At 40.0% G+C, this 26515-nt stretch overlaps 1 protein-coding gene across 38 annotated transcripts in view; it reads right to left on the bottom strand.

The window, feature by feature from the left end:
- The window catches only part of LOC144376351 (uncharacterized), a 222917-nt gene extending 196658 nt beyond the window's left edge, over positions 1 to 26259 (bottom strand). For 8 of the 38 annotated variants that reach the window (XR_013436707.1, XR_013436721.1, XR_013436718.1 and 5 more), the window contains exon 1: positions 25994 to 26243. The gene's annotated coding sequence lies outside the window, so the exon portion shown is untranslated. Of the gene's footprint in view, positions 1 to 25993 lie in introns of all 38 variants that reach the window. The other 30 variants (XR_013436714.1, XR_013436711.1, XR_013436731.1 and 27 more) reach the window with 11 other exon arrangements.
- Between the last annotated feature and the right edge of the window lie 256 nt (positions 26260 to 26515).

Below are 26515 nucleotides of genomic sequence, written 5' to 3'. Positions count from 1 at the left end.
TCAGTTTCCTACTTTTAAGATGAGGAAATCAGATACCACTTCTGAGAAACTCCCCGTTCTAAAACTGTGCTAGGAACGTAATTCTATGATTTTCTGACTTAGACTCAGGTTCATGACAACAGAGAAGAAGAAACTCACTACACATGACTGAAGTGCTGGGAGATGTTGGCTGCCCATTTTATGTCCAAAAAGATGTGATATTGGCCTGATTTTCCCATGATCCTTTAAAGATGAAAATTAAAGCAAGTTAGATCTAGCTCCTTTCTCTATGACCAAAGAAGTCTTTTCACACCATCCTTTATCATCAGTACCTACACCTGTCATTTGTAAATATTCCTGGCAGTTTACTGTATGACTAAAGATTTGCATATGGGTTGGTATTATAGTTATGGATCCTATTTGCATCCACTGAAGTCACCAACCCCACAGAGCTCCACTTGTTATTAATAAATACCATCTTGTGATGAATCCTTACCTACAATTGGTCCAGTAAAAAAAAAAGTCCAAATTTAAACTGTCCAGTTTCAAAACATGGCCAAACATGGAATGGCCCACATTGGGAGGTGGACATTTCTCTGCTTTAGCAATATCTAAAAAAATTGAATGGATACTTCAGTAGGGGTATTATGTTGGAAATTCAAATATGGAATAAACTATTTCCTTCTGAACCCAACAATTTTATGGTTCTCTGGTTCAACTCTTACCAGGCCAACACTTGGAGTGTTTTATATTTAGATTTTTAATATTTAGGTTTTATATTTCGAATTTTTTTTAAAAAGTTGTTCAACTTTTTGAAGAGAGAGAAACCAACTCTGAATAAGTTCTGAGCCTTTTAGTTCTAATGACACAAATATTCCAGGATTCTGAGCCATGAGGTTCCAGATAATGCAATTTGATGACATATAGATGGCAACATTGTGGAACAAAAAGTTTAGTAGAGGCAACTGACATGCCCAAACCTGGGCTTGGCACACAGGAGAGGGCAGGATCACCTTACTGGTATTTTCTGTGGTACCTGACAATTATCTGCATGCTCCCTTCTCCCTGGATCCTCTGAGAATCCCTGCATCCTCCTTGGTTTGTGCCCAGTGCAATGGCTGGGCACAAACAATGCAGCTCACTGGATTGTTCTATAGTGTAATCAAGTCCTCTTGGCATGTTGCCTGGCCCAACTCAGAAGTATAAAGGTTACACTTCCTTAAAATGCAGTATTTCCCAACAGAACCTGCATCAATCCACTGATTAGTATTATCATGCCTGCACTGCTCAAGATTCAACACTGGGTAATGCTCTCTGGCTTTGTCTTATACAAGAATGGTCTTTCTTTGGTCCAGCTGGAAATCAATGACTTGAAAGGAGATGCGCAGGTGTGTGTAAGAGGCAACCGTGAGGATATCATGTCAAATTGCCATAGCCATACAAAAGGCAGTATTTGCAGCATCTTTCTGTATCTGGTAAGGCTGTTGGTTCTTGGTTGGACTGTGGGTGCGGAGAATGACTCAGGAATTAAAGAATGGCATGGTAAAGGAGCTACTGAAGAGGTTCCCTTCTCTAACTCTATGTCCCCCTTGTTTTCCTGATTCCTACCCACTTAGCCTGGATTTGTGTTGATTTGCTGGTCAGATGAAGGAGTAGCACAGTCCAACACTGGTGGGCAGGCAAATGAATCTGTATATATCCAGAAGGGTTCAGAATCTTTACAGTTCTTTCCTGGATTTAGGCTGAACCCCGCATAGGGACAAGATGCCCATCCCTAGAAGGATTGTACCTGAAAGGCCAGGTCTATGTTTGTTAATGCAGGGCAGGGTGTTCTAGTGTTTTCTCAGGGACCACAAATGGGTGGTAACCTTCATAGTCAGAGAGCCGGGCTCATGTTTCTGCTCCTGCCTGTTCCTGTCTGAGTTTGCCGTGACTTTCTCTGTTTAAAGAAATTATTTGATTGTAAACTAAAGTCTTATTAGCCGTCATCCTTCCAAAGAATACAACTCTCTTTCTACCCTCTTGTATCTTTCTTTTGGTTGCTTAGGCTGTGATATATGATCAAGTAGGGGACTTGAATGATCACCAGAAAAGCCCAAACATAGGGTCTTTAGATCAGTTGATGAAAAAAGAGAAGTGATACTGACCATTGGTGGAGTGGTGACATCAAAGAGGATCCTGCGCTCTGCTCCCTACAGTGTGGCTGGGACTTTCTATTCCAAGAGGAGGATTCAATAACAGAGCTTTCCAGGAAAAGAATGGCTTTTATTTAGTTATTTAGTTCCTCACACCTTTATTACCCAGGCCATTCAAAATATAAGCACTGAATACCTGGAGACTAATTTCATTCTGGGAAGAAGCCTAATGTCATTGAGAATTAATATTAGAATTATAATCACTAAAATAATGACATTGAGGTTATATTCACTCTATTGACTGCCAAATAATACAGTTGGATTTGAAAACAAGAATGACTATTGCCCCAGTATTTCAGGGAGAAAATCAGAGCTAGAAAGGGTCATATAACTGACAGATGACAGCATCAAAATATAGTCTTCCTTTTTCTGACTTAGCATGTTTTTCTATATTTTGTTGCCTCTTCCAATGCAATAATCTTTTAGAAGTCTTAAAAGATTCTAGATTTGGACCCCAGAGCGACTCAAAGGCCTAAGAAAAAATAGGGTAATGTCAAGGTCACATTTTCATCCTCCTGCTGACTGCTTTGAAAGTTCACTGGCCCACAATTATTGGAACTAATGCCCATAATAAAATCCTGTATATCAAAACCATACTCTTTTTGATATTTCTTGGCTCGTTACTTGTCTTAGCTGAGTGACCAGCTATGTGTAAGCTTGACTGGTAAGAAGGTTGTCTGGAAGCAATGACCTGAGATTTCTGTTGAGATCCAGGGAGCAACTTTAGACAAGCACCTGTCTGATACCAGTGAGAGTGACAAGAGATAGTACGTTCATCCAACCTGTCCAGTCACCTGACACACTCTACAGTTTGAATGCTAGGCTATTAGAAGAGTAGACCTGAATTGCCTCTGGAATCCTGGGAAGAGAAATGATGGTTGGTGATCAGAATGCTGCTGTGGGCACTCCAGGGTCTTGAAGAAAACAAATCAATGTAGAGTGCCTGTCTATGAGAGAAGCTTCCCAGTTCCTGCCAAATAAAACTGAGATAAATGGCCACTTCGCCCCTTTCCTCCTCTCTTGATCATTATTTGAATCATAAAATCAGCCAAGAGTGTGAATTTAGAGAGAGAAGGTGTGGTATGGATACACTCTGATGGGAGTGCCAAGTCCCAAGTTCTGTCCAGGTTCTGTGTGGTCTTGGTAAGTGACCTGCCTTTGTGGACATCTGAATCCCCACTTACCAAATGAGGAGTTGGACAACAGGGCCTTTGACATTTCTGGGCCTGATATTCTCCAATTTCATCAGCCTTATCTCTTCCCCATAATTAACTTTAAAATTGTAATGCCTTCAATACATTATCTTGAATTAGGGGGCCGGGGCTGTAGCTCAGAGGTAGAGTGCCTGCCTCACAGGTATGAGGCAATGGGTTCAATCCTCAGCATCACATAAAAATAAAAATAATATAATAATAATAATAATAATAATAATAATAATAATAATATCATGTCCATCTACAACTAAAAATAAAATATTTTTAAAAAAGGAGTACTAGGAATAAAGTGTGAAATAAAGGATCAATAAATATTAACAAATAATTTCTTTTTTAAAGACCTGTGCAAAATTAAAAAGTAAATGAGAATAAAAATAAAACCTCTCACTATCTCATCTTTCAGAGATGTCCATTAGGAACATTCTGGTGAGTTTCATTCTGTTGTTTTGTGTTTATGTGTGTGTGTGTGTACATATGTACACACACATATAAGCACACACACACACACACACATATATATATATGCACACATATGTATATGTTTATTAATAGTTTTTGTTGGTATTTTAAAGGATTTGGGGGACTTACTACATTCCTTTGACTTTATATCAGTTGTGTAAGATCTAATTCCTGTAAGTCCCTAATTCCATATCACTTCTGGTCCTGCTTTCCTAATGCAGCATATTGATACAGAGCATTGCTGAATATATTAGACCTATCAGGCCTGAGTTTTGGTATTGGCCTCTTCACTTTTCTTCCAGGAAAGGATTTTGAAACATTGGACAGTGTTTTTCAAAACAGCCCCAGGGTTTTAAAAACAAAAACAAACAAACAAACAAAAAGCTTCATCCCTTTACTATAATATTTAACATTTATTGAACATGTACTATACATGTCAGGCATCATGCTAAGTGATTTACATGTTTAATATTATTTAATCCTAACTTCCTGGGGGTTCATATATCCTTGTTCCCATTTGCAGATGAGGAACCTAGGGTTTAGGGAAATTACTTGAGCCAACGTCACTAGCTAATAAATGGCAAAATCTTGACTCAAACTCAGGCAGTTTGGTTCCAGAGTCCACACACTGGACTCAAAGTTAAATCGCTCACTAACATGCCAGGCTAAAGAGGCCTATGGTGTTGGCTGGAGGGCAGGGTCCTGGAGTGATGGCTTACACTGTGGAAGTATGTGAACTTGTGAGTCCCACAGAGGACTCACAGGAGATGTGCAGTAGTTTTAAAGTCCAATGGGCCTGAGCTCCCATGCTAGCCATGTGACCCTGGTCATGCCACTTTCCTGTCTGAGCGCCAAAGTTCTCATCTGAAAGGTGAGGGAATAATCCTATGATGAGGATTATGGTGAGGAACAGGAATGGCAATAGTGGAAGCATCTGGCATGTTTCCAGGCATGTGGCAAATGCTCATACATTACTTGGTTCTGAATCCAAGCAGAAAATTTCCAAGTTGAGATCTAGATTTTAGCCTTGAATGAAAGACACTTGATATTGTGATTGAAAATGAGCTACTTTGGCCTTTGGAGGCCCAGGCCCTCATCTTTTCCAGGAGGTGCTTGAACTAGACAATCTCTACCAGCCTGTCTAGGATTCTAGGTCTTCAGATGATCTTAAGAGGAACAAACATGGCGGATGGCATCTTTCTTCCGAGGTCCATCTGAAAGAAGGCTGAGTCTTCAGAAAACAGTGTGTTCCTCCCTTGGCCCTTCTACCTTGTGGAGATCTCGACGTTGGAAGATCTAAGACCTTGGAACTTTCCAAAGTGATTAAGGTCTGACAAAAGTCCCAAATATTTCTTGGAAGGGGTGAGGTTGTGTCTTTGCCTCCCAGGACACTGTTGCTTTTGTTAGCCCTTCTAGGAAAGGAGGGGAAACAGCTTTATGGGTTTCCCAATGATAAAGAAAAACATCTCCTTTGCTTCACTCCAAAGAACACAGTGGGAAAGTGATAAACCAGGATGATTTCTTGGGTCCCTTACCCTCTATCATTTTATGATTCAGCTGTAAGATGACAAGTTAATTAGGTTTAAGTGAAGGGCTCCTAGAAACTGAGCACTGTGGAGAGCAGGGAAGGGGCACAGCTCCCACTCTAAAGATAACTTGCCTCTTGTCTACTTCTGTCACAGGAATGTAAACCACTATTGATGAGGGATTGCAAGTTTCCACAGGATTTCCCAGAAGGCATAATGGAGGGTTTCTCCTATTCTCATGGCCACTCCTCATTCCTTTTGTCTAGTGTTTCCTCCTCTCCCAAACCTCTAGCAAGGAGAGTCCTTGGGCTCAGTCCCTGGGCCTTTTCTTGTTCTGGGTTCACTCTCTTAGGGTTCTTACTCAGTGTTACAGTTTTAATAAAATGCTATGTCCAACTCCTAAATTTATATCTCCAACTTCGACTTCTCTTATGAAATATGTACATTCAAATCGGAGTTCCTGATATTCCCCTTACTCTTTCAAATCCACTCCACGTGAAGCCTTTCCTTTCTTAGTAAATAGTACTTACTACATTTGTTACTGTTTGCTCAGGCCCAAGAACTTGGAGCTGTACTGGACTCCTGTTTCTTTATGACTTGTGTCCAACCTATCATTAATAATTTTAGCTTCCTCCTTGTAAATCTACACAGAAGTTGAGCAGCTCTCATTATTTCCTAACCCAAGTCACCATCATCTCTTTCCAGGATTATTATAATAGCTTCCTCAATGGTCTCTGTGTTTCTACCTTGCTCATCTCAATGCAACAGCCAAAAGGATTCTGCTAAAACAAAATTTAGATACTGGACCAACCCTCAGTGGCAAAATAATAGAAAGTTCTTCCTGTGCCCTAGAGTATATATAATGAGGTCCTCTCTAACCTCACTTCCCCTACTCTGCTCTCCTCACTGGTCCAGCCATGGCAGCCTCCTTCCGCCTCCTCAAACATGCCAGGCATGCTCTGGCTCGGGGCCTGGGCACTTGCAGTTCCTTCTGCCTGATGCTTTTACCACAGATGTCCAAATAGTTCTCTTCTCCACCTCTTTTCTGTCTTAAATCAAATGTCATCTGCTCAGTGAGCACTTTCTTAACCATTCTATACCGAATTCCTTCTTTTCCCTCACATATACCTTATCCTTCTTTCTTGTGTTTTTTTTTCCTTTTTCAGCATTTATTACCATCAAGAATATCATGTATATGGAGTTTATTACTATTTGTTTATTTATTTATTATTTATTACTATTTCTCTTTGCTTGGGGGAAACTCCACAAGAGCAATGGAGCACAATATCAGTCATTTAGTAAATATTAATTGCAGAAATGGGTCAAGTGGTTGGCCAGAGGCCTCATAGAGAAGCCTGGATTTGAGATATGCTCTGAGCTTCAGAGAGGATCTGGACAAACTGAGAGGCTAAAACAGGAATGCTCAGGAGAAAGGGTCACTGACCCAGAGGCCAAGGTGGGGCCCAGTGGAGATGGTAGTGCTAGATGCACTGACCTGTTCTCCATCAGCATTTACTTTCCTAATTTTATTTTGACCAGAATACAAATGTCTGTCATCCAGTATGTGACAAAAATCCCAAAGCTGTTGATAGAACAAGAAGCTGAGGGCTGGAACTCAGATTCATACACCTGAAAGGGGAATTGTGACCCGGGTAAGCCACTTAACCTCTCTAACCCTCACTTGCTTATCTGTCAAGGAAGGATAACAACACTGGCTTGTGATTCTCATGGGGCTGCTGTAAGAATCAAGTGAGGTAACAAATGGAAAGTGCTTCACTTTCTAAGAGTGGGATGATTGTAGTGCAGATTAGTAAATTGCAGAAGCATATGGATGAAATAATTATCCAGACTCATATATCTACCTCAGTGGTAAGGGAAGGGAGTGAAGGGTTCCACATTAGTGACTAATTAAAAAACCCTTCATGGGGTGTCTGAATATGGGAGTGACACAGGAAGAGGGACTGGAAGACATATCTTACTGAGGACATGGCAAGGGTCAAAAGATTTACCAGGTTTATTCCTTGTTTACCAGGTTCTGGAGATTATTTCTTTTCCTTTTGTTCATATTTACAAGTTAGATAGCTGTTTTTCCTTCTTTAAAGACAAGAAGACCCAGGCTGAGAGAGGTAACTTGAGAGAGGACACATAGGTATCTGGTGTCAGAGAACTATCTTCATCTCAACATCTTTCCATAAAGATGTTGCCTTTTCAGAGACTTTGGTGCAAACAATTAAGCAGCAACAGTGCTACCTTAGTGCCATGAATTTGGGCAAATGGATAATTCACAGATCTAAAGTGGGGACACAGGCAGATAACTAAGCTATTAGGTATAATTCTAAAAGTAAAAAGGAAGGTCAGAGTAAATCCATACCTATGAATATAGACCACTGCACTAGGAATATTTTCTCTCATCATGCATGATAACAATTGAGAAAATTTTTTTTCTTAAAGCAGTGATATTAAAAAAATGCTAAGTTTTTTTTTTATAATTAGCAATCCAAGTCTATATTTTAACTTGCTGATCATATTTTACAGCCATTCACCAGGTGCCTGTCACACAATAATGCTTAATAAATGTTCTTAAATATATGCATATATCTATATGTATATTTCTAACATGCAAACATGCATGGTAATGGTATGGTTTGGCAAATGTTTAAGTTCATTTGGCTGGATGCTCACAAGGTTGAATAAACTGAGCCCACTTATCAGAGAAATAACCCCCAAATGACCAGTAACTGTGTATAGGATACTGACAGAGTACCAACTTTAAAAATTTATACACCAGAAAATTTACAGAACACCTACTGGGTGTTAGGAGAAGGGAGTGGGAGGCATGTGTCCTTGCAGGGGCCTCAGAAACCCACATATAAGAAACATATAAGATAATTTTAAATGAGTGAATTTTCTCTTTAAAACCACTTGGATTTGGAGGCAAAGGAGGACAATTTTTCCTTTGGTGTGACTCACCAATTGCAGCGTTAGGGGTGAAAGAGGACTGGGTCATCGGGTACAGTTGGCCATTTTAGATTACAAAATTGTGCCGTGTTACATAGGGATTCATAGACAGACTTGAAAAAAAAAAATAACAACAACAACAAAAAATTCCCTCTCTGGTTACCATTGTTTTCAGTAAGTGCTTTTTGGAAATCCTAAGAAAAAGTTTTTGCAAGGAGGCAGAAAACTTGGTGACATGGTGCAGAGTCAAGAGCATGGGTTTTGGATTTAGATCAACCTTAATTTGAACTCCTCTCACCTTTTTATAGGCTCTTTGGAACCTTTGGCTCCTGACTTATAAAATGCAGATATTTACCTCATTTGTTTCCTGTCGGAAAAAAAAAAAAAAAAAAAAAAAAAAAACAAGACTGTGTTGTAAAGGCTCTAACATCCTGGGCAACTTGGGCAGTGGGAGCACCTTGGAGAAGGCATGTAACACTGCTGCTCCACAGACTCCTCATCCACCGTACTCAGGTGTTGGACCAGATGATCTCGAAGCTTCCATCAAATGAGACTGTCTAGTCTTATTTTTTTACCAAAAAGTTGGCATAGCTGAGTAGTAGATTAAAAAGTGTGCTCTCTACAAATTTATGTTCATAGGCCATTTCCTGTGCTTTACTATTTTTAATCCTTAAAAGGATACCTGCAAATTTTACAAATGAGTAAACCAAGGTAAGAAGCATAGGAAGAAATAATCCCCTACCTCTAGTTTGGTGACTAGCATGCAAGGAAGACTCTTTTGGAAGGCTTGACAACAGCATTCAAGAACAAGGCCCTTCATTATACCCCTGACCTTGAAAATTCCATGAAAACTTCCCAATATTCACTCCATCCATTTTCCCTCCTATTGCACTAAAAGCTTTAGTTATCTTATCTGTCTTTTTTGTTGTCTCTTCAAGGTTGCCATTCCAAGCTGAGTCAGATCTCTCCTAAGAGCCCCTAATCAAATCTGGAAGACGACAGGACTGAACACAGAGTCTTCCGAACCTGGTTCCCAGACAGAACATGCATAAACAAAGGCCATGCTTGGGAATCCAGCCCTCGCTGCTGGAGGCTGTAGGACTGGCTGTGACTGTTTATCCAGGCTTTAACTTGATCACAGTTCTTTAGTATTTGACATACTTGCCAGGGGATCCATGAGAAAGGCAGTCCTTTCTTTAGACCCTGATTTATAGTCCCTTACAGGGCCAAGGAGCGTGCCCTACATGTGTGGTACTCCTTGACCTGGACATGGTGCTGCCACCAGGGTGACCCAAGGTTGTAGCCAGTATTTAAACAGTTGCCCTGAACTGCTGGCCATCCTTACGCCTAGTCTTCCCACATCGATTCACAAAGCCCAGTTTCAACTACTTCCTAATAATGCAATTAAATTTTTGGAAACTGAAGCCAGGTTTCATATTTAAATGTTGACTTTCACACACAAGAAAGGTTGGCCAAATACAGGAGTGACTGGAAGATTTTGACAAAGATATTAATTGGGATTTTCCATTCTCAGAGAAGCTGCATGTGTTAATACAGGAGTGATACTCCGTCTCTAGGGTTCCTAGGGACGAAGAGTCTGCAAAGTATGAAACTGAAAACTAATATGCTTCCTAAGGAATCACTAGAATTCTTAAAAAAAAAAAAAAAGTCAACTGGAGGCAGAACTGAACCATTTTCTCTTTTAAAATGTAATACCACCTACCTCTCAGGCTCAGGGCTATGATGGAAGTAGAATATATATGAAGAGGATAGCACAGGGCTTTACTCAGAGTAGTGGGCAAAGAATACACTTAGTTGTCAGAACTGTGGTGCAGGAAAAGGCATTTGCAGGAAGTTAAACCAAGTCAATGAAACACCTTTGCTCCACAGAGAAATATTCCAGTGCTTTCTCCATTCTGGTCACAAAAATTTTTTTAAAAAATCAAGCATTATTAGATATATGCCCAAACTCTATGCCATTGTCTCTGCTCTGCTTTTTGTCTGAAGTGCCTTCTTCCCAAACTCTCTCTCCTTATCCTGCTTGTAGAAGTTCTTTAATTCCCAAGGCTGTAGAGCACAAAGGCTAAGAGCACAGACTTTATTAGGTTGCTAGAATTCAAATCCCAGCTCTGCCTCAAGCTGTTTGGACCTTAGGTAAGCTACTTAACCTTTCGGTTCTTCAGTTTCCAGTCTATAAAGTGGGAATAACAACACCACCCATGTTTAAGATTGTTGTAGTGATTAAATAAATTAACAAGTATAAAGTTCTTATAACAGTGCATCCTAAGAACTATATAAAAGGGTTTCTCTCATTATTTCAAAGGTAGGCTTGTTGTTTTGATGGCTATTGTTTTTTGTTTCACATTATTTTGTTATTATGTTTAAGTCCCACATCTTTCAGAAACTTCCCTAGATCTATCCGTCTAAAGAAATCACATTCTCAAATTCAACTTAAGTATATTGGCTCAGAGACAGCCCTGGCTGTGGCTTGTGTGTGTGTGTGAATGACTCCCTGCTGCACCAGCCTTAGAGTGCTAAGGGACAGAGCCTTGCTCTTCTATTTCTGTAGACATGGTCAGTGCACATTAAATGTGTGTTGAATTAAATGGAAGGTATGTAAATGTGTAATCATGAATAAACCAGCACATTTTTGACAGTAGCTAATCATACCCTCTATTCATAACAATATTTTAAGGACTGAACAAAAGTACAACCTTTTGCAGTGTACCTGACATATAGCATATGCTTAGCAAATGTGTTTATTTGAAAAATGGAAGAATTGGTCACCTCTCATTCAAGACCGATATGATGTATAAAGTGGTTAGGTTATTAATCTTAGGTGCAGGACTAGATTAACATATCAAGGAGAAGAACAAGATAGCTCTCCATCTTCAGGTGCTCACATTCAAGAGAAAGATAGTCCAATTGCTAAATAAGTATAAAGGAACTGAGTGCTAAGCTGAGTCATAGGGAGCTATGCGGAAATGTGTCTTCAGAAGCTCAGACCTCCTTGATATTAAATTGTCCAGGTATATTCATAAGGAACCAGGGGAGAAAGTTCCAAGTTGATTGAAGGAAGCAGGGAACAAGTTAGTTATGAGAGTGTGGTGGTTCATACAAAGCAGATTATAAAATGTGGGGGTGGTGTGAAACCATGAGTGACATCTGTAGAATTATATCTGATACAGGGGGCCGTATCAGCCAACTGTGTTGATGTCAAATGTTGAAAATATGCTGTGAAATGAAAAAAACCTCTGACCCAGGAGAAGAGGATGTCCTCTCTCATCAGTCCCGTTTCCTACAGTGATTTCACTTCTTCAGTTTCCAGTTTGGCTGTAAATTGAGAAATGAGTTTGAAGTTGGGTATTTCTAAAGACAATTACACCTTTGCTATTTTTTTTTTAAATTCTGGTCTGATACAAAAATCAATTCTTTCTCCTATATTCAAATACGGTCTCTATTTGATGAATCCCCAATTTTTATCTCCAAACTGACATCTCTCTCTTTTTTTTTTTTTTGAATTCAGGTCTTTAATTTCCTATTGTCTATATTGCCATCTTCCCCTGAGATATCTCAAACATACCATGTTGAAACTGATGTGTGATCGGCTGTCCCTCTCCAGAGGTTGTCTTTTGCCCTGTTTCTAACTTGGTAAATGGAAATACATCCATCCAGCTCTCCAACCAAGGAGCTTGGAATTCATTCTTTTTTTTAAAAAAAAAAATTATTCTTAAGTTTTAGGTGGACCCAATATCTTTATTTTACATTTATGTGGTTCTGAGGACCGAACCCGGTGCCTTGTGCATGCTAGGTGAGCACTTTACCACCGAGCCACAACCCCAGCCCTGGAATTCATTCTTGAAATCTCACTCTCCTTCTCTACCACTCCTTCTCAATCTGATCTATTGTTAAAGCCTGTTGGCTTTAAATTCAAAGGATATCTCAAACCTTTCTACATGTCAGTGCCTATTTCACCATTTCCCTAGTCCAAGGGACTTCTTCATCTCTCACCAGAGCTCATACAATAGCCTTGTAAAGCATCTTCCATTGCCCCTTTCTTCCACACAATAGGTAGGATGGTTTCTTTAAAAAATAAATTCTATCCTGTCACCACTTGCCAAAAAAACATTAAATGTTTTCTTGATGCACTCAGAATAAAGTATACACTCCTGACCATGGTCTATGAAGACTTATGATCTAGCTCCTGATTCTCCTCTAACTTCATGTTCCACCATGTTGGCCTCTTTCCAGTCTCTGAACATTCCAGTTTGACTCACTTAAATGTTTTGACTTCGGTTGCCCCTGCATGGTACATTTGTCCCCTCATTCTTGGCCTGGATAACCCATCTTCCTCTTTAAATCTCAGCAGAAAGTTTCTTTCTCCTGGTCAATTATGTTCTTCCCAAGTTTCATAGCAGCTTTCTTATTGCCCATATCTAAGTTCTCATACTTTATGACAGAAAATACATCTGATGATTTACCTGTGTAATGTTTCTCTGCTGATCTAGGTAGCAGGCACCTTTAGGAATGGCTCTGTATCATTCTTTGTAATGCAAAATCTAGCCCTGAGTTACCACACAGCAAGTGCTCAATTTGTAATTGGTAGTTAAGTTTATATGTCTTGTGGCTGCCTATTAGTAAGGCCTGAGAATACGAGCATATGCTTATTTCAGGCTGAAAAAGCACAACCAAATGGGTGATAAAATAAGGCAATATAGCTGAATGGGTCCTGTTTCTCCACCTTTTCCAGTTCTAAGCCCTTAGAATCTTAACAGCACTCCACTATTCTATTAGTGAACATCCCTGGTTTTCAGAATCGAGAAGGGAAGTATCTCGATAGAATATTTCTTGTGTTTTGCTCCCCCCCCCGCCCCCAGATAAATTTAGCTTTGTGCAGGAATGTAGCTTCCACAGGTATGGTTGGGTGAGAGGTGTTTGGAACATAATGAGGGGAAAGAAAAAAAAATCATAAAGGGAGGTGGCTGTCTTTGCTCAGGGTAGGCATTGTCCAGGATTCCTGGGTTTATCCCAGCTTATTCACTTTGAAGTGTCTTCAAGATTGCAGTTTTGAAGCAATATACACCAGTAATTTTCTCCCTCTCACCTCTAGAGATCCAAAAATAAGTGAGCTATTGAGCATGGGCTTGGTGCTGGCAAAACCTTGGTGCAACCAATTCTAAGAGTTCTCATGCCCCTGAACACTACCAACCCAGCCCCTTTGGAGATTGTTGTGACTTATTTCTCTTGAGTCCACTGGATTTTCTATTCCATTTGTTAGCTGTTGTTATCGACTATAGAAAATATGAGATGGGCTTTTGAGATATTTATCTTTTTAACCCCTAACAAATGTCTTTAAAATTTTATAAGTAGCCATCATGTTCATCCAAGAAAATAGTTCTCATAAATTTGTATTTTGCTTGTACCTTTTTCTAAGTCAAAAGTTAGCACAAAACAACTAATTCTTTTTCCACTGGGGTGCAGGAGAGGGCTGGGAGGAGCTAAGGTAGAAAGAGGAGGAAGAAAGAGGAAGAAGGTACCAAAAAGGAGGATCTAACACTGGATTTCAGTTCCCACTACTGGAAAATGGTTCATTTCCAATTCTGCATTTCAAGAACAAAAAGACTTTCTGGTGATCTCTTTTGTTCTTTTTGGATCACTATGAATCCTTAGCAGCAACCTATGTCTTCTAGTGCTTAAGGGGTTAAAATATTTGGGGAAGTGAAATACTCACATTTAAGGATAGTTACAAAATCAAGTCAGGGTACTTCAAATACATTGTTCCCAGATATAATCTGAGCCTCAGAATTTGTTATTGAATAACCTGATGACTTTACATAACTGTGATAGTTCACTCATTTGATGATCCCTTCAATCATTCAACAACCACTTTGAACTGTGCATTATAATTTTCAAAGCACTTTCTTCTCCATTGTACTTGATATTTTCATGAGAATCCTGTGAGTACCCTTAACAGAAATTACCATTTTAGAGAACAAGAAACTGAGACCCACAGAACTTAGTCAGCTCTGGAGCTTTAACTGGAACCCAGATCCTCAGATTTCACATAGAATTCTCTTTCAGTTCTACCTACTTTAATTTAGTCAAAATTTTCTAAGTAAGCATCATTTGTTGGACACAGTTCTAAGAAAACAAAAGTGACAACTCCTGTCCTCGAGCTTATTATGGCTTATCAGGGAAAGGCAGAGGCCAAGACATGGGTGAGAATGGAGGAAAGTGCATGAGTCCCTGGGGAATGACCAAAGGTCTGGTGTAGAAAACTGTGGTACATGAGACTGGAAAGAAGTTAGAGAGAAGTTAGAGGAGACAGAGGACCCCAGTCCCTTCCTCTTCCTCTTGTTTTCGGCTTCCCAGACATAAAACGAATGGTATTCTTGCTCTACCACATGCTTCTTACTTGATGTGCTGCCTTACCACAGTCCCAAATCAACTGAGCCAATTCATCAAGGACTGAAAACTCTAAAACTGTGAGCCAAAATCAGCCTTTTGTTTTTATATGTTAATTATCTCTGGTGTTTGTTATAGGAATAGAAAGCTGACTAACACAATATCCAATGTCCTTTCCTGGCCACTGAAAATAATTACAACTCCTGGCAGAAGAGCCCAATCTATCTTGAGGCAGTTTGGGCCTTGATGACTAGGGTGCTATGGAGAGCAGTCTGGATGCAAGACTGGCACCTGAGACTTTACCTATGAGTTTATGACCCAGAGATCTGAGATGCCCATGGACTGTGGTGAACTTGGTTTTGGTTGAGTGGGAATCTACAAGGTGCCTAGTTTCTGCTAGGGTCTAGAGTCTAGGTTGTGGCTGTTGCTTGAGGTTGTATGTGATTTTAGGGTAATCTATCTGATCATGGTAGAACCCGACAGGAATTGAATGCAAGAGGATATAAAACTCAGGATCCAGGCTCTCCAAGAAGAGGACTGACAGGAGTTAAGCAGGAACCTAGACTTGGAGTCCAAGACAGGGTTCTAGTCTCACTTGAAGAATGGATGATCTTAGCTATGAAGCTCTGGCCTGAAAGCTGAGTCTGCTTGGTACTGAGGGTACAGAAAGCTGAGCTTGTGTGTGCACTAGTCTTTGTTGGTCTTCTACCATAGGGCATTGGCTTTCCTGCATGGCACATTGAGGTGGTGGGGTTATACTCTGCTCTAATCAAACACTCAAAGAGGCTGAACCTGCCCTAGCAGGGTGTAGGGTCAGGGACAAGCCTCTGAGAAGAAGCCCTGGGGTTTTACTGGGTCAGAATCAGGACATTTGGGGAATAATTCTGGCTCAGGCACTATCTGTTACATAACCTAAAGCAAGCTTCAGAATCTTTTTGGATTTCTATTTTCTTAGTCTCTGGTGTGCCCCCTGGGGTCAGAGTCCCATGTTTTATTCCTGTTTGTTTCCCTAGTGTCTAGCACAGTGTCTACCTAAAAGAGACAGTTAATAAAGTATATGATTGAGTGAGAAATGCATGAGTGCATAGAATGAGCCAAGAATGAAGAATCACATCAGTGTTTTAAGGACAGGTTTACTAGCATCCTGATCCCTGCCCTCATCCTTCTACATTCTGATGTCTAGCTCCATGCCCTTATTTGAGAACCAGTGACCCAAATAATGGTATACTCCCCACAAAGTTCTTAACGGCTTTGTGACTGTCTGATGATAAAACTCTGAGTTTATTTTAAACCTTTTCCCTCAGCATTCACTAGCCAAACATGTTATAAAATAAACTTAAAAAAAAAAAAGTCACCTGTTACCCCAGGAGGATCCCAAAGAAGTTCTGTCTACTAGGAAGGCTCTTGGGTGGCCTCATAGAGACAGCATAGTAACCAGGAAACCCTCTGACATTTGCAAATGCCATGAAACACCAACAAACAAGATAATCACACCACCACCAAGTGGGCGGGAGACAGATCAAAGACCTGCAGATTCTCCTCCATCTCATTACGGTCAATGCACAGAAAGGGTCTATTTTGTTGCTCTGGAGACAAGTGGCTCCCAGAGTGAAAGATGCTCTCCACGAGAGTGTGGGCAGCTCTCACTTTTACTGTGGGCCCTACAGATGTGGGTGGTTCCAACTTTAAGTCAAATATTCGAAATTCTGAATTAAGGGCCTAATTGTACGTGCTTGAAAGCGATCCCTTAGGGTTTTTCAGATTCTGAGTGTGTGCTCATGAGACAGATGAAAAACATTTTGGAAGATACAAAATAGATTAAAGTAGAAAAAAAAAAGCACCCAATAATTTCTACTATCCCAAGATAGTTACTGTAATTGTTTTTGTTAATTATGCACTCATTTATAATATCTAGTCAATTTTCTATGAAAAATATTTTTAAATATAGTTGTGAATATACTATGCACACACATATATACACCTATAACAGGTATAGATGTATATATATGTGTGTATATAGGTACACACACCCACACACATGCTACTTCTTTTCACTTTCATGTTACCATATGTATTTTTCAGCTTTAATTTTCAGATTTAGTTATATTGTAATTTATTTAAGCATTCTTTAGCCAACACCCTTTCTCCCAACCTACTAATGATGGCACATGTAGGCTCTTAGAATTTTTACTGTTAGATAACATGCTAGGATGCATCTATTTACCCAAAGTTATTTTTTTCCCCCTTGCATGTTGAATTATGCCTTGAGGACAGATTTCTAGAAATGGAATTACTGGGTCAAAAGGCATGACCCAGCAACCATCTTATGATTCTTTGTACATGTAATCAAACAGTACTCTGAAAAAGTCATCTTAATTGATACAGGAGGAATAATTTCACCAGTAGTTATTTAAATGTCGCCTTCCACAGTGAATATAAGTATTGGTTCAAAAATCTCATAAATACTTTGGCAAATATGCTGGTAGAGGTGGGGAAAGCTGAAGGGAAGAAACAAAGAAACATTTAAAACTCAAGTGTAGCATTAGAACTAGAAGCAATCGTTAACTGACAATTGGTTAGAAATTAATGAAGCACTTTTGAAATCATAATGTCTATCAATATAATAGCAGTCCTCAGATGCTGCAGCAAAATAAATGATTCAGGGTGGACTTGATGGGAATCAACTCTACCATTAATTTGCCAAGTGGTCTTTGCAAATCAATTCCTTCCTGGACCTTTGTCAACTGTAGAACTGGTGAAGTGAATGATGAGGATAGAGGCTTTCAGAATTTAGTCTATGAGATCAGATGCATATCTTCATAGAGTTTTGGGGTCTGGTCCATGTTTCTTCTGTAAACATCCAGAGTTACAAGTCTGATGAAATCCACAATTCTACTAGAGTTATGTAGTGAAATAGCAGACACTCTGGAAAGTTTGGGGACTCCTACAGCCTCAACAAAGAATCCTCTAGTTCTATATGTCTCTCTGTACTGGTGGCAAAGAGATCCTTGCTTCCATGAAGGCTTAACACAGAGAAAGGTTGAATATGTGAATCAAAGAGGTGGCTTAATTCATCTACTCCCATAATGACATTTGGCCTTTGGTGCCTCCCTAGTGTTATCCAGATGGTGGCATTCAGAAATTAAATAAAGTGCTTCCAATTTAACAAAACAAAAATAATATTCAAGCAAGGTCTCCCATTTCCCTGACTCTATTCTATGAAAATGATTGAGTGGGAAGCAGGACTATTCAAATTTTAAGAGGGGGCTAGGTCAAGCTAGATGTGGTGGTGCATACCTGTAATCCCAGTGGCTCAGGAGGCTGAGGTAGGAGTATCACAAGTTCAAAGCCAGCCTCAGAAATTTAGCAAGGCCCTAAGCAATTCAGTGAGACACTCTCTAATAATACAGGAAAAAGGGTTGAGATTTGTAGCTCAGAGATAAAGCAGCTGTGGGTTCAATCCCTGGTTCTCCCTTACAAAAAAAGAGAGAGAGAGGAAAAAAAAAAAGCCTAGGTCACTTTTTAGAGTTTTCTGGCATTAAAAAAAGAAGAAGAAGAAGAAGAAGAAGAAGAAGAAGAAGAAGAAGAAGAAGAAGAAGAAGAAATGAAAAGAAAAATCTCAAAAAAGTAGGTATATATTTTTCCAGCTAACAGACTTTATTTTTAAAAACAGTTTTAGATCAACAGAAGAATTGAGAAGATGGTAGAGAAAATAACCCTGTACCCATTTCTTGTATTATTACCATCTTAAATTAGTATAGTGCATTTGTATTAATGAAATAACATTGGTACATTATCATTAATTAAGTTCATCACTGACTCAGTTCTATTTAGGTTGACTTTATGTCTGTTCCTATTCCGTGATCCCATCCAGGATACTACATTACATGAAACTGTCATGTCTCCTTCGGTTATTCTAGACTGTGACAGTTCCTCAGACTTTGTTTCTGAAGACCTTGAAGGTTTTGAGAATTGCTGGTCAAGAGTATTGTAGGGTCTCCCTTTACTAGATTTGTCTGATGTTTTTTCTTACGATTATATGGTAAGACAACTACATTATATCACATAGAGGGTATATAAAATTATTATTGTTTTTTTTTAAGAGAGAGTGAGAGAGGAGAGAGAGAGAGAGAATTTTTAATATTTATTTTTTAGTTATCGGCGGACACAACACCTTTGTTGGTATGTGGTGCTGAGGATCGAACCCGGGCCGCACGCATGCCAGGCGAGCGCGCTACCGCTTGAGCCACATCCCCAGCCCATAAAATTATTATTGTTGATATTGACCTTGATTGCCTGGCTGAGATGGGATTTGTCATAATTCTCCCTATTAAGTTATTCTCTCCTCATTATCTTTCCATACTGTATTCTTTGGAAAGAAGGTATTAGATGCGGCCCACACTTGGAGTGTAGATTTTTGGGGGGCACATGCCTATAATCCCAGTGACTCAGAATGCTGAAGCAGGAGGATCACAAGTTTGAGGACACCTGGGCAACATGATAAGACGCTGTTTGAAAATTAAAAACATAAAAAGTGGGGGCAGTTGCTGGGGGATATAGTTCAGAAGTAGAAAGCTCCTGGGTTCCATCCCTAGTACCACCACCAAAAAAAAAAAAAAAAAGAGTAGGGATTTATGCTTCCCCTTTTTGATGGCAAATTATCTATATAAATTACTTGGAATTCTTCTGCATGGAATACTTGTTTCTTCTCTCTCATTTATTAATTTATTGAATGATTTATTTATATTAGTACAGATTTGTGGGGTTTTTTGTTTGTTTGTTTCACTAGTTTGGGTTATAAGCCAACGTATTTTTTTTTCTCAAATTATTCCAGCTTTAGCTATTGAAAGTTGTTCAAGTTCCTGTGTGTCCTTGAAATGTCTCCTATAAACATTTTGTTTTAAGCAATTCCTTACTTCATGGTGCTACAAGATATTCCATTCTCATTGTGTATGCCTCATGCCCCAGTCCTAGACTCAGCCATCTCTCTAAGGAGCTCTGATTGTTGTCACTAGAGAATGACATTAGAAGCCAAGATCCGAGCTCTAGGCACACTTTCTGCTTGTCATTGTTTCTAGGCCAAATATACTTTAAATCTTACCTTTGTAGTGAGATTATTCATAGGACAATTATATATTTATCAACCATATTATATCACACACTAACCTAGGACCCTATGGTCTTGCACTGGAATTCACATAAAACTTGAGTATGATGGTCTTCTTTCAATCATGTGCCACTAACATTGCTGTATAAACCCAGTGAAGATATTGTCAAAACTCTTAATTTGAGGCCTTCTATAAATGTGAGTCCACAGCAAATAGCTCTTTTGAAGACTGCCCACTAGTAAACCGTGGGAAAAGCAGAGAGGATTTAGAACCCAAGCATTTAAAGTTCTGGATCTAGCTCTGTTGGTGACAGGGTATGTGGCAAATTCTATCTGGGCCTCAATTTCCAATTATATAAAATCAGTAGCAGTGGGTTGGATAATACTAAAGACTCTTCCAGTTCTTGCATAACTCCCAACAGTTTCACAATGAAGGAAAGAAATAGGTTTCAACCCTGACTGTGCTTAGTTCCAATATACTAGAGAATTTAAATATGATAAGGGAGGAGAGACGGTAGAGGGTCGTTACTGATAAATAGGAGCTACTTTATTATTTCCTGAGGATGCTGTGGGTCTGTTAAACGCTGGATAATTATGCCTGAGAAACTTTAGACCTTTCTTTTGAAGAATGTTGAATGAAAATGTATAGGAAATATTGATAGAAAGTGTTCTTTTATTGCTTTCAAGTTTGGTCTGGTAGGTGGAGTCTCCTCCTCTCTCTTTGTTTAAAGGGCAAACTCTTCATATGTTGTTTTCTCTGACTTCAAATAATTACTTTTAATGCAAAGATGGCTGAACCACCTCTTAGCTTCTTACCAGGAATCTCTCTCTAGATCCTTCTTTCCCCTCTTCTTCCTTCTGCCCCTCCTTCTAATGCTATGAAATATTTTCAACACTCACATGGAACCCAGTGGCTTAAAGACTATCCCCTTTATAAGTGTCATCTCCTTCTATCACTGACTGGGACAGTTTCCAAAATCAAACAAAAGGGAGGGGGAAAAAAAAACAACAACTATAGGGCAGAAAAGGCACTTGAGAACTGTCACTTCTGATTACCAATGCTGGAGATCAAAGGTCCAAGGTCTTAGTACCTACCTTCTCCAACTCTTAACATTTTAAACCTTCAATCGGCTTTTGGACTCATTCAGCATAATCCCAGACTTTGGTCTACAATTGGTTAAAAATTGATAGAGTTGAGGTTTCTGGACTGCCTTCTTTACTTACAAGTTTACATTTTAATCCTTTGCTCCACCCCCTGTACACATGTACACACAGCTCCTTCTCACCCTCATCCTAAAGTTATGTAAAAGTCTATGTAGATGTAAAGGTTAGGAACTCTGCGCAGACGGCACCCTACAAATCATCTGGGTTATTCCTTCACACACCTGAGGAAACTGAGTCTTCAGTAGTGGCTTTGCTCAATGTCCCATATAAAGTTCTAGGCAGAGCTGTAATTAGAAACCAAGGTTTTTCTGGCAATAAGTCCAGTTTTTTCCTTCTCCCTCTGTGCACCCGCAGAGTTAGGTTTGTGTGTGTGTGTGTGTGTGTGTGTGTGTGTGTGTGTGTGTGTACACAGGTTACATAGACACTGACATGTTGGGAACATGCACCGAGCCCTCTATAGTCTGACCTAAGGGAACAGTTTAATGACTCGAATTTCAGGCAGCTGAAAGGTTCCTGCGGGTGGAGGTTGAAATAAACAAGAAAAGCCACTGTGGAGATGTGAATGGAAAAGTACCCAGCCCGCCCTCCCTCTGCACATTCTTCCGCTCCCCAGCTTTCCCTGCCATGGAGCCGCTGCAGATAGGCTTGTGCATGGTCAGGTGTACAGAGGGCGGTGTGGGGCAGAGAGAGACAGAGAGAGAGAGAGGAAAAAAAAATTGCAGGCACAACACGCAAATCAAGTTTTTCCACTTCTAGCCTTAGGTAGTAGAGACAGCTAAGTACAGCAGCCGGGTAGGGCGGGCCGCCCAGAGTTTACAAACACTCAAGTGCCTGCCTCTCCTCATCCCTCTGAGTCCAGCTGCTGCATTCCCTCACGCTAAGGTTTCATAGGAAGTGAAAACCCTGTTATTCAAAACAGTGATCGAATGCAATAAACAAATGATCATGTGCCCCTACCTCCATCACTTCTTTATTTTAAGCTCCAGATATTTATTTCCATTTTAAATACGTGAGAAAAAGTGTGGAAAAATCAGTGTTTGGGGGAAAGCTCTGAGCTAGGCTGAAAAGGTTTGCTAAAGGGGGGAAAATAGAATAATAAAAAGCCCCAAAGCACTGGCAGCAGCAAGTGGGGCAAAACTAAATGTTGACGCTTCCTTTTCAGAAGGTACTGGCTGGAAATCATCCTCTACTTTGTTATTGTTGTTTGTTTGTTTATGTCTCAAAACTTTCTGCTCAATTTCTTTTTCATTTTTATTTATTTTTTTGGTGGTGCTGGTAATGGAACCCAGGTCCTTGAGCATGCTACACAAGAGTTCTACCATTGAGCTATATAACCTTAGGCCTCTGTATTTCTTTAAAACACCAAGAAACTCCTTTCTTTGTCCAAGGATACTATATGGAGCTTGTTTACAAACATTTTAAATGAAGGATTTGAAATAAACAGGTGAAAGTTAACAAGTCAGATAAAATTTCCCATACCCTTTAAGTACTGCACTGTAGGCTACACACATAAACAAACCCAGATGACCATCCAGACTCCCAGGCTTATCATTACCTGGAGTTGGTTCTAAGAACCAGTTTCCAGTTTTCACAGGACCCAATGTAGACTTGCTTTCCTCAGTTCTGCCAAAAGACCAGATACCCACCTTCAAACCCAGGTCATCAGGTCAACCTGAATTTCTAAAATGACACAGGACCATCAAACCACACAGACCCATTTTCAGTTGTTGCCAGAATCACAGGTACCTCTTGTGAGGAGCCAGCCTACCCTCTGCAAAGAAGGAAGCCTGGAGGAGTGATTGATCAGGAAGTTCCTTCCAGTTCAAAAATCTATACTCCTTAGAGACCTACCAGGGTTTCAGAAGTTCCTGACAGGTGAAACCCACTTCCCATTTTAAGCCCCCTTAGAAAGAGGACAGGACAGTTTATTTCAAGGCTGGGTTCCTTTTCAGCTATGATTGAATTGCGAGGGAGGTTTTGTGAGGGGAACTGGATGTGAAATATGTTCCTTTCCTTAAATAGATGTAATATTAGGACCAGGCTATTTTATTTTGTAATAAAGCTTATATTTACACAGCAGCTGTGATCAGGGACCTATTCCTATGCTTAGTCTATGGGGCAAGGAAGCTGGTCTAGTCCTATTTTCTGAGTATTAATAACCATTAACCATTTAATCATGGTATTAGTTGATATATAGTGTCCCCAAATCTATAGGAACATTCATAAGACCCCAATCACTCTTTAAGGCTTCTTAAGCATGATTAAATAGAATTTGAAAATATTCAAGTCAGTCATTTCTTTACTACTATAACATAGCACTGCTAGGGTGAGGGAGGCCCATGAAGTGATGCCAACTGGGACCCATGAGGGAGAGATCAAGAAAGAGAGAAGGAAGAACATTCAAGATGACATTAAATTGGCATAACATTTGATAAAGTTACTTTCCTAGGAATTGAAGAGATTGTGAAGTGAGTGCACAATTATCCTCACCATTCATTTGAGAGAAACAGATTCACCTAAAAGTGTCTATCTTTAGAATATTTTCAATAATCCTTTCTCTCACTTTCTCCAATGCGCTCACTCAGGCTTTCTCTCTTCAATGGGTCTCTTTCTGTTCTAGTCAATTTCTTTCAATGTAAACACATTGATTTGGGGGGGAAAAAAAAAAAAGAAAGAAAAAATGTGGGACTCTGGCACTTGGTTCCAGAAATAATGTGCTGAGGAGGTTTGAGTTCCCTGGTGATGGGGTTAATTATCTATAAATCAATAGATAATGGTGGGTTCTCCCTCCTCAGGCTCCCTGCAAAAAATTGAAGAGGGCCAAGGTAGGAGAAGGGTGAATTCCTTCCCAGCCCCCACTCTGGCTGGTTCCACTGCCTGAGGGAACAGATTTCCCTTTGCTCTGCAGCGCCCCCATGGGGCTAAGAGTGGAGTGGCAAAGGAAACACAGGAGGGACAAGTTGTGTGTTTAAGATTGGGGCATAGGACAGTGCATGAGGCAGACACAATTTTGACAAGAAAAGTGACCCCCCCCCATCACAAAAGTAATACTGTTATAGGGCCAGTTAATACAGAAGAGTCATATACTTCACATTCTAAGCCATATATACTTGCATCTGAGAAACCCGAAAGTGTTTACAGCTTATAAAAAATAGAAATCAGATATATAAATACACAAAGATAATAGTTTCAGCAAAATTGGGGTATCATTTTGAAATCAGTGGGATCCATTTAAAACTCTCTAAAACAAGAAAGAAGGGGACTCATAAAAAAGAAAAGAAAAAAACAGACATTCTGTCTTCTGGCAGCATGAATCCGCACTTGACAAAGTCATGTGTCTTTGGGGGTAAAATGTTCACTTCAACAACAGTGACAGGATTAGGTCTATGTATATTTTTCAAAAATCCTTCACAACACAGGCTTTTCTGCAGAGGCTTCGGTAATCCATCTGTCAATAAGTATTAAAATATTCAGATTTCACAGGGACAGACACTTACACATATTTCCTAAGCTCCAGCCCTTGTGGAAAGTAATCAGCCTCTTTGGACTTCCCCTGGTTGTAAAACCTGTGACACAGCCTTTTGAAGGGGTGTTTGGGGGGGGGGGGTGCATTCTCAGCCATATCTGAAACTTCTTATGTGACTGTCAGTGAAAGAAATCCCAAATATCCGAGGAAACAACAGCGATCTTTTAAAGCTCCGCTCCCTTCTCCATAATAGATCCAAATTTGGGGTTGCACTAGTTATATTGTTTAGAGAAAAATCCTTATTAGAAATTCATATGTGAAGAAATTTTGTGGAACATTTAAGAACTCATCTGTGATTTAATGAGTCGCTTGAAGGACTCTCATAGCCAAAGCTCAGAACAGTCTGACCTTTGAAAGCTGCTTCTGGTCCAAACATTTTGGGTTAATTCTTGAGGAATCTGAAATATTATTTTCCCCTCACACCCTTCTTTTAAGAGAGAGACATAAAAGAAACAAGAGTCTCCCTCATTGAGGGATGAGTAGGAGGGGAAAAAACCCCAACCAACATTTAAATAGGGAAACTGGCAGCTCTGAACAAACAAACCAGGGCCCACAGTGAAATAATTCTGCACTGCATTTGCCTTTAAAAAGAAAGGAAGAATGAAAAAGAGAAAGAAATATTTCCTCCTCTCAACTCCAGAGCTGAGAGGACTGTGCTCCGTGCGGTGCGTTGTAGTTGTAGCACAGTCTGTTCTAAATACACGCAGTATCTGTGATACTGGCACGGCAGGCCTTTAGAATTCCCTCCGGCTGATCCCTTCAACACTGACTGAAGAGACTTTTCACAACGACCTTGAAACAAGCCGGGGGGGGGGGGGGGGGGGGGGGGAAGGAAGGAAGAAAGAAAAAAACAAAGAAAGAAATCAAAGAATTAACCCAAAAAGGAAAATCAAAACACAAACATGTATTTGGCTCACAGAATTTTGCAGAACACACACGTACACATACCCAAATACACACGTTTCTTGCAACAAGAAATTCCCTAAGAGTCAACAATAACAGAGTAAACCCACCACTTGCTATCCTGGAAAGAAACAAACCAAAACAAAACAAATTCTTGGAGCATTTCTCTCCAGTGCAGGACAGCCTCTCTTCAGTAAAAGTCCAAGGGGAAAAGAAAATTGCACTAAAGGGGGGAAAATGGGGGTTGGGATTGTCACATATGATTGAAAATGTAAGCGTCTTTCAATAGTATCAGTATTGAAATAATACATCTTCTTTAAAATGCTTGAGCGATTAGATAGGGAGAGAAAGAACGCACACAAAACAAGAATCAACCGATGACGGATCCTAAGCTTTACGTAACACCACAAACTTGCAAAAGGCAAAAATCAGAGGCAAAAATCTGAAAATCATCAAAATACAACAACCAGAAATCCCAAGCCATCACACCAAAAAGAAAAAGCTCAAAAACACCCTCCACCCCAGTCCCAAATTAAAAATAAAGCAAATGAACCCACCGAACACTGCTTGGCAAATATTTTTCTCGTGGTGCCTAATATATTAGCTGGAGAGAGCTGTGGTGTTTATTGTTTTTTTCCTCTTACTCGTCTCTCTAAACCTACTATATATAACATACTTGTTCTAGTGGTTCAAATCTCTCGCTCCCTTTTATGCATTTAGCTCGAGGAGCTGAGTTTATGGTAAGAGAGGAAGAATTAGCCCAGACCCCGGGAAAGCAAAGCGCACTCCCCCTCTTATGTCACCGAATAGCAAATTAGTTCTCAGAATTCCAGAGGCCGAGCTTTGCTACAGCTAAGACGCCGACGTCACACAGGAGGCGCCCACGTGACAGCGGCGGAGCAGGCCGTACCATCATGCAGAGGCCCGGGAGGGAGGACTGCCTTCTGTCCACTCGAGCCTCGAAGCGGAACATTCATAACCAAGACGGTTATCCTGTAAGAACTTCAAAATATGCCGGAAAGTGGGAAAATATTGTGACTTTGAGGGAATTTTATGGGGCAGAGGAGGTAAAAAACCCT

The sequence above is a fragment of the Ictidomys tridecemlineatus genome, chromosome 3 (genome assembly GCF_052094955.1).
Source record: "Ictidomys tridecemlineatus isolate mIctTri1 chromosome 3, mIctTri1.hap1, whole genome shotgun sequence".
Lineage (NCBI taxonomy): Eukaryota > Metazoa > Chordata > Mammalia > Rodentia > Sciuridae > Ictidomys > Ictidomys tridecemlineatus.
Note: the sequence above shows the minus strand (reverse complement) of the source record. Positions and strands in the feature narration are given on the sequence as shown.